The sequence below is a fragment of the Chroicocephalus ridibundus genome, chromosome 3 (assembly GCF_963924245.1).
Source record: "Chroicocephalus ridibundus chromosome 3, bChrRid1.1, whole genome shotgun sequence".
Classification (NCBI taxonomy): domain Eukaryota; kingdom Metazoa; phylum Chordata; class Aves; order Charadriiformes; family Laridae; genus Chroicocephalus; species Chroicocephalus ridibundus.
In genome coordinates, this window is record NC_086286.1 from 34,947,376 (window position 1) to 34,957,034 (window position 9,659).

Below are 9,659 nucleotides of genomic sequence, written 5' to 3' on the forward strand. Positions count from 1 at the left end.
CAGTCTTCTGTAATCTGCATTGGAAAATTACAGATGCTCCTTGATGGTGGTTTTGTTGTTTTTGGTTTTTTTTATAATGTCTCTTCCTGTTCAGATAAGTGTGCAGTTTCCAGTAGTGATTTTGGGTTAGACTTTCACTAATATTCTTCACTAGTCGATTCTTCCCTATTATCCCGTTTTCTTCCTTGGGAAGGAGCAGGGCTGGAAACAGGTTTGGTTAGTAACGGTAGTTGTAAATATTTATGTAACATCAGTGTCCAGAGGCTTTTTCACAATCACATAGAGCATAATGTGTTTCTGACCTTTATAGTTTCCCAGGAAATCAATCCCTTAAAGCAAGAAAACCGGCCTCGCTCTAGCTCCACTACTCCAAGGACAAGGCCTGGCTTCAGCCTCAGTATTTCTCATGCTGGCTCTTTCAGCTAGTCCAAGAGAGATGTTTACCCCCTGGGGAGAGAAACGTCCAGAAATACGTAATAAAATGTTACAGCAACATAGTACAGACTGCACAGTTTTTAGTAGTCTAGTTGACTACAGTATTTTAAAATCACTAGACTAAAACAAAAAAAAGCCCTTTTTCCATAATGTCTCCTAGTCAAAAAACATCCAGGATATAATTTTTCTCACAGTGGTGGGCTGATGAGATCTTGTCTTACAACTGATAGCCCAGCTCAGCTGAGAGCTGGGACTGTTCAGCCTGGAGAAGAGAAGGCTCAGGAGGATCTCATCAATGTGTATAAACGCCTACAGGTATAAATATATGCAGTGTGAAGAGGACAGAGCCGGGCTCTTTTCAGCGGTGCCCTGTGACAGGACCAGAGGTAATGGGCACAAACTGAAAGACAAGAGGTTCCTCCTAAACACCATGAAACTTTTTCACTATGACGATGACTGAGCACTGGCACAGGTTGTCCAGAGATGCTGTGGAGTCTCCATCCTTGGAGATAATCAAAAGCCATTTGGACATGGTCCTGGGCAACCAGGACCTCTCTAGGTCCTGCTGAGGTAGGTAACCCTGCTTTGAGCCAGGGGAGTTTGACCAGATGATGTCCAGGTGTCCCTCCAACCTCAACAGTTCTGCGATTCTGCATTTCAAGGTCAAGCTATCTTCTTCCTTATAGCCTATGGTCTGACACTGTCATCAGACTATCTCCGTAAACGCTCAGGTTGTACTCACAGCGGGTCTGGTAGACCTGATTGTTCCGAGAAGAAATGCATCTTTCCAATCTGAGTGAGCTCAATGGAGTGGTCCGTTTATGTACATTTTTAATAAAAAAGTTACACATTTTTCCTTTATCTATGCAGATATCAACCAAGACTTAGGCTCCATTGCACTGGCAATTTGTAGACACTAATTCTTTTTCAGAGATCTTGCCAACAGTTTTATACCTAGGATGGTACGGAGAGATAACAGTTGGGGGGGAGGTGTCTTCTCCAGATGTTTAGAGTACATTGTTCCAAAACTGCGCAATAATGTTCAGCCTGGTGTAGCCTCCTGTCATTGTTATATATGTTATATATATATATTTGTTTTTTATATATATACGTAAGTTATAGATATGCCTACATGTTTCAGCAAAAGGATTCAACACTTCATCTCTGACATGCTTCAGGTAAGGCAAATTGTACCTCACTTTTAGTTTAGTTTACACTTTCTAAATTAGAGGCTTACTAAGGTACTAATTGGGTACTTACCAGTTGATCAGGGCAAAATTTTAACGTAATTAGGTCTTACAGAATGAGCTTGGTACCTGCCATTTCTGTAAATTAAATATTCTGGCTAATGGAAAAGGGGGGATGCAATTAAAAAAAGTATTGTTGCGCTATGAATTAGGGAACCGTGTGCTTGGTACTGTCTCACAGTAGTCCTGGCTGTGTGTGAGGTAGCATCAGGGCAGATCATTTTTGCGATTGAGCAGCACCTTTTTGGTTTTAGGTGGTTTCTTTTTTCTTTTACCTTTTTTTTTTTTTTTCTTATATAAGTATGTGGAAACTTAGAGCTGAAATGGAGTTGAATATGAACATCTAGGCAGCCACCTGTCATGCTGCGCAGTTCTGGGCAAAGATTCAAAGGTTTCTAAGAAAGATGAGTGATTACAATGGAACATTATTTGAGCCCTTAAAAATTCTCATCTCTCAGGACTGAGGTTCAAACAGCTAGTTTGGGGTGCGGTTATCTCAGAGATGAAGTGATATACATGTTTTCAGATAGCACTAAGCAGATAGAGAGGATCTCGTACCTTCAAGTTCAGTGCCTGTTGCCATAAGAGCCATTGAAAAGCTGTCACTGTTGTTGGAGGAGACAGCAGCAACACGGCATTCGGCAACTGCCTACTGGGGTAGGGCAAAATCAACTTCAAGAAAACACGTGAAAACTATGTTAAGATCTTCAATGCTGAACAAGGTTCCACAGGATTATTGTATTCTAAAGCTGTTGATGTTAACGTATGTGCAGATGTGGTCTCCAAAACTTTTTATTCCTTTTCGAGTTTTGAGCTAATGTACCTTTATTTTTAAGGGAAGTTGTACAAGATGATACTCCCAGTAAAAAACGGATAGAGCCATAGTGCTTGAGTCTAGGTGCTAGAGCAGAAGCAATGCAGTGTAAGTGAGAGAGGCTTTGAAACTGTTGTATTGAAACTGATCATCCCCCTGTACTCAGCGCTGGGGAGGCCCCACCTCGAGTACTGTGTTCAGTTTTGGGCCCCTCACCACAAAAAAAGTCATTGAGGTGCTGGAGTGGGGACAGAGAAGGGCAACGAAGCTGGTGAGGGGTCTGGAGAAAAAGTCTTATGAGGAGCAGCTGAGGGAGCTGGGGTTGTTTATCCTAGAGAAAAGGAGGCTGAGGGGAGACCTTATCACTCTTTACAACTACCTGAAAGGAGCGTGTAGAGAGGTGGGTGTTGGTCTCTTCTCCCAAGTAACAGCTGATAGGACAAGAGGAAATGGCCTTAAGTTGTTCCAGGGGAGGTTTAGACTGGATATTAGGAAAAATTTTTACACAGAAAGTGGTATTAAGCATTGGAACAGGCTGCCCAGGGAAGTGGCTGAGGCACCATCCCTGGAGGTATTTAAAAGACGGGTAGAGGTAGTGCTTAGAGATATGGTTTAGTGATGGTTTTTGTCAGAGTTAGGCTGATGGTTGGACTCGATGATCTGAAAGGCCCCTTCCAACCTAGGCGATTCTATGATTCTATTGTTTATTGTAATATGTAACTTGCTGCTTCCGTGTTCCCTGCTACTGACTGGAGCATAAGATTTAGTTCTTGAGTAACACAAGTTTCCAAAAATCTCTAAATTAAAACAAGAGCATGCTTACCAAAGCAAGCTATAACACGTGAAAACAGAAAGAGAGGGAAAATAATAAGAAAGAAAATGTGGAGAGAGAGTTTCTTGTGGAGTTTCTTACTCATTCCTTAGGAACCTGCTTATCAAACGTGATTAGGTTCATACATTTTTTTTTTGGTAATGCGTTTAAAAACTATCACTTAAATAAATGAATCAGTCTGCGTTTAGTCAGTGATTATGGGAAGGCTTCAGACAGCCATGTATCTCAGTGAATATAAAGGACTAATGCATAAAGTCAGGGTTGTACAGATCTGCCACCAGAGGCAAAACTGAAGAAGACACAGATAGGGAAACGGAACAAGGAGGCACACAGTTAAGGATAGGGTCAAAAAGAAAGGACGAATTGAAGGAAGCAGAAATCCAGTGAAGCAGCATTTGCCCAGCTGGCTATGATAAACGAAGAGTCGGTAACTGAGGGAGTTCTCAATATTATAAAGAATTAGGATTAACCTAATTTGAATAACTACTGATCAATACAGCATGATTGTACCATAACTGCTATTACTCTGTACGTAATTCTGTTACAGGTTGGAGTTGCAAGACAGTGTTTTAAAGCATTTCAGTTCTCTTCCAGATTAATGCTGTGGTTAATCCCTTTTCCCAGTACTCTTTTGGATCCTCCCAGTTAGAACATTATCCTGGTATTGAAGATACCCTGCACCTCAAATAGATAAAAAGGTGCCTTCCAAATACGAGAATAAATCAGTAAGCTTTGGGTTAAAATGTAAAAATGCTAATTTTATGAGGTATAGCACAGAAAAATATAATCCTAGAAGGCAAATGGGGTGGATGACTGCTTGATGTACTAGAACTATCACAGGCAGTGCCCAGGCATCTTAGTGTTACATGGTTTTGCTGTCAACGAAGCACAGTGGGGAGTTTAATTAGTTATGGGCTTCGAAATAAGGGAGAATTGTTCCTTAATAAGCAATTAATATAAGTCAAGACTTTAATGGACCATAACTAGTTTGGGTGCACCCAAAATAATGCCCTATCTCAGATCTTTCTTAATAAGGAGAGTCAAGCATCATTACCATCTGGATGAGAGGACTTTTGAAGTTTCACAGCACTTTGAAGCCCAGAAATTCAAAAATCCTGAGTCATACTTTTCAATGTCTACCCTTTTAATTTGGAACTGTTATTGCAATGCACGGCACTATGTCTCTGTCTGTCTGTGTCAAAGAAAGAGAAAAAGAAATGGTACTGCTAGTGTTCCCAAGTATATTAAGGTCACATTCATTCCTACAGAACGTTCCCTGTATGGCTCCAACCCCTTTCCCAGCAAATAAAACAATCTTTAATGATTTCTTCTTCATACAGCATTTCTTTCTCATCCTTTCTTGTCTTCTTGTTTCTTCCTAATCAGTCTTGCTCCTGTGTGAGTTCCCTCACCACTCCCAGGCCAAAATCAACTCTCTTCCTCTTGCTTTTCCTCTGTGTGCTCAAACCCTTCTTCTGTGCCAAGAAGTACATACAGCAGGGTCTTCTATGCTGAGGCCAGCATTGTATAAAAAGCAAAAAGAAGGGGGATGAGCAGAGGATTTGCAGGAACTACTTTTCCTGCTCATACTCTTCTTTTTTAATGATGATAACTTTAGGCTCCTGACTCTGGAGAGGGTTGAGATCTCCCAAGTATCTGCACCTGTTTTCTGATCTGCTGGTCTTCTCCATGAGTGGAGCAGAGGGGTCCAGACAGGCTCAGATAGCTTCCTTTCAGGTTGTTTCTAATTTACTGGAAAGCTGAAGCTTTTGGTGTCAGCTGTAGCCACGCTCCAAACTCATTTGGCTTGTGGAGAATTTGAAGGAATTAGCAACAACACTTAAGATCTTCAGGAAAAGCCTGAAGGAAGGTAGAGATGGTGTCACACAAGTTTGTCTTCCTTTTGAGACAGCATTAGCTGCACTAACCCAGGAAGTACCATGCAGCAACGAGTAATCTAGGGAACTGAGCAGGGAATAGTCTTCCCTGGGGATCTCTCTTGAGCAGCCCAGCAACCCTGTATGTTATCGCTATTTGTTCCATGATACTGTCACCTTTTGAGCTCAGAACAGAACGTTTCAGCTGAGCAATGAGTTGAAGGCGTAAGGATTGAATATGAGGATATCTTTTCATGTGACATAAACTATAACGATGACAACTAGTAGCCACAGAAGAGTGTACTGTACAGCGTTCTTATTATGACACTGGACTAAAACTTTGGAAAGTTTGGGACCTGTCACAGAATTTCTGCATGGTTTCACAAATAAGGATATTTACCGCTGTATCTGCATCGCCCCTTATATAACCTCAGGGTAACAGTGCAATATTCCCTGCTGTGCATGCAGTAGCTAACGGTGGGATTCACTGAATCCAGAAAATAACGAAAGGAGCTACCAAGCCAGTGAAAAAAATAAGCCAAACAGGTGGACAGGACCCCAGTCTTACTCAAGCATAGTGAAGTGCCTTTGTCTGGCCTGTGTCCAGATGTTAGATGTAAAGCCAGTGCTCTTAAAGTGCTTGGGGCTCATATCTGGGAAGGAGGGACCCGTTTTCAAGTCTCCACTCTGTCTCAGGGAGGGCAGGCCAGCAGTATGACATGAATGGCATCTACCTAGGGTTCATGGGTAGGCCATCTCAGGTATCCTTGAAGCTGTTTCACTGCTCATAAATTATTAACTTGGCCATGAGGGTGGAACTATTACCTACCCTCTTGATGAATCACTGCATGTGTAAATCTTTATGTGGATTTAGCCCTTAAGGAATGACTGCAATAGGAAGAGAAAGAATAGTCCAGTGCTTGGATAGCAGTAACCAGTGGTGAAGAATTGCTGTCACAGATGTTGTCGAGTTAGCTTTCATGCATCTAGATACTTGTTGGTTCTCAGGCACTGTAACGTCTTAGTATTAGATGGACTTGTCCCACAGTGGAGCCCTTAGCCCTAAGAAAGGTAAGCATGTTCCCCTTCTAAGGTATGGGAATGCTTAGGTACGTAATTGGGAGATCTCCCTTGTTCTTTAGCAAGGATAGGCGCAGAAATGCCTGACTGACCCAGACAGGCGTCTGTTTTCCCACAGCACTCGGCCACGATTCCTTTGTCAGATAGACACCTACACGTGACCCAACAGAGACATCTCAAAACAGCTAGCAGCCAAATGCTTAGGGAAGTCACTTAGGTCAAAGCAATGCAGGCTCATATTTCTGTGTGATTAAAATCAAGGGATTTAAATCTGTATCACAGCAAAGGCCCCAGGCTCAACAGAAGTTAGTCTTTCGCAGCCTCCTGAGCTAAGTATTTGTTGCAGGAATAAAAAGGAGAGCACCAGTTGTTGACTCTATTGCTCATGTGTGAAGGTATGGGGGATATGAAAACGTGACATTTAGGATCTGTTCCCATTAATGTTAAACAGTTACACCAAGTGGGCGGAATGTACCTGCAGAGATTGAAAAAGACTCAACTCAAGGTACCTAGCAGCCCCAGTTCAGGAGGGGCAGAGGCTTCAAATCCTGGCCCCAAATCCCAAGTGAGCACCTGCTGAGTAGCTAGTAGCAATTTTGAGAAGATCACTAGCCCCTAAATAGGGGGGCTGAGGCACCTGCAGAGCAATTGCCACTGGAGAGTTCTGAGGATGCCAGCTACGATGCAGAACCGCAGAGCACGGTTTACCTCTGCTGAGCTCGGTTAAGTTACATCAGACCTGAATGATCTGTTTTAAAGGATGTAGCTGTATGTACAGCTGGAACAACTGTGCAATGCCATTACACAAATAAATGACGTGCAGAAAGAAAGTCCAACTGTGGGTGGGTGAGCAAGTTTCTCACCTATAATCTTCCACACCGTTTGATTTGCCATAAAAGGGAGCTGTCAGAGACTGCCAATAGGAGCTGCATCTCCCAGCCTTGCCCTCCCTTATCATATTTCTGAGCAAAGCCAGCTGATTAAGCAGGGTCTGGTGTGACTGACCTCTACATCTGGTTTGAGACATGCACAGCAATCTATTGATTCGCTCTTGCTAACAAACACAGGTACTGACTTTCACGGTTGCAGCCCTAGATGCCTTCACTCAGATGGGCACAGGAGAGTTGCTTTAGGTCTTGATTTAGATGTCTGTTAACTCGCTCTACAGTACGGCAAGTTGCTGTGGGTCAGGGCACTTCTAACCCGAGACACGAGGGATGCTGAAACATGTGCACAGACACGCACAGCGGTACGCACTAAGGTACAGGGGCAGGATTTTGAGTGCAATAAGTTATGTATAGGAGAATCAGTGAAGTGCAGTAGGGGGAAATATAGGATCATGTTGTAGGAACGTGTGTTTCTGGAGTAATTCAAACCTTATCTGCACAAGGAAGTATTTGTCAGTTAACTTCAATTGGTATTGCTATACCAGGAAACCCTCCTAACAAGTATAAAGCTCATATCACTTTCCCCAAGGAAATAAAGGCTTATCTTATTGGAATAACTGCTGTATTCACTCTCTGGACCAAAACAGTTAGGCTGGCAAATCTTGCAAGAAGTAAGACCTCTCTTTAGCCTTTCACTTTTCTGTAATTCAACTTTGCCAATCATAAAATAGAATTAATGTTCCTTATTCTGTAGCTCCCAGAAATACTGAGAGAAGTCACTACTTGAGATTTGTACAGTTTTTTTCAGAAATAAGGTCTCTAGTGCACTCCAGAGTACTGTCAGCATGCTGAGCACCCACACAATCCCTTAAACTAGGTGTTGTCTCTAGCCGGTGGCAGCATCCACGCAGCTGTCGAGGAAAGTGAGACGTGGTTTACCTGGCTGCCGGTTCCTCAGCGGTAACCTAGTTCCCATTTCTGTGGGTAAAAAATGTCTGAGCGCACCCGAAGCTTCATCAGGCACGTCACGCTGAGCTCTAGCTAGTGTGTGTGGCTGCGGGCGTGCAGCCCTGAATGGCAAGTGAAAGGTAGCTTTGGTAAAGTCTTTTGGTGTACGACAAACCCGGGGAATCGCTGTCACTGCACAGATACCACAGGGCAGCTCCAGCCTTCCCTTATCTCCTCCATCTCTAAAAATCTTATGCTTGTTTCTGCGTCTGCCATTCTCTAAAATGCTTATTTTGACTGAAAAGGGCACCGTAATGTTGCAGATTGATTTATGTTAAAGATTAGGCAAAGAACTCATCTCACCTGATATTAGGCATCTACACATAATGTAATCAAAGGCGCTTCGAGGGTATTATTTCTCTGACCCATTTCTAGGACAAGATGAATATCACCCAAACAGTGTGTATGTCTTCCAGTTGCTTGTATAGGAGGCCTTGGCGTTGTGCTTATTAAGATGTTGGATGAATCACATCCTATAACTCTTTACTCACCCTTCGTCTAGGCCTCTGATTAGTCGTCTTCTGTGTTGATGGAAATAAAGCAATCACTTTTGCTTTTATTTTAGGTCAGTTTCACATTTTGGTTTTCAGGCACTTGGCAGCTGTGTAATGTTTGGTTTGCAGACGCTCCCAGGGAAGGGCTCAATCCAAGCCAATTATTTTCTTTACAAAGAGATAAAAGCGGAACCATTTTTTCTTTACTCTTGCATTTTGTAAAACAGTTTTCTGGTTTTCTACCCCAAAACGTAAGCTCCAGGCTCAAGCTACTTATTCCTATACCCTTCATATGTTTAAAGATCTCCTCTTTCCACACTTCACCCAGGATTTTTGTGTGGTTCGGTGCTTGGTTTTGATGGAGGTGGAAGGATTTTTTAAAACTCTTCTTTAACAGCCCTGTCATTTTGAGAGCTGGAAAAAGCATGGGCAGTGCCTACTCCGTGCAACACAGGCACATGGACAAACGCTGACCTACTCCTACCTAAGCTGCTGCATCTCAATGGTGCATGGCAGCTGTCTTTGGAGAAACTAGCTGTGGTTTAAAAGCATCAGGCTTCCTTGGAAAGACCCTTCCTCCCAGGTGCTGTGCTACACTGCGGGTATCGTACTTGTGCTGCCAGCTGCAGTGCTGCTGGATGAGGTGTCTCTGCGCCCGTGCTCGGCTGTGTGACGTATACATGCCAGCAGCCATCACTTGACACTGCTGGCACCCCCGCTTCATTACAGTGCAATGGAGAGTGCTGTTCTTAGGAGCCTTAATATGTTCTTGGGAGCCTCCAAAGAGGAACTGTAGGGAGTGTTTAAAGCCAGCACTGATTGTAGGTTGTTTATAAAAGCCAAGTCTCACTTCGGCCATTTTCCCATTGAGATGTTCTCAGTTAAACTGCAGATCCGATCTACGTGCTTCCTCCCCCTCATAAAAGTCTAGAGATCAAGATAATGGAAGAACCCTAAATATACGCCAGATTCTTGATGGGATAAA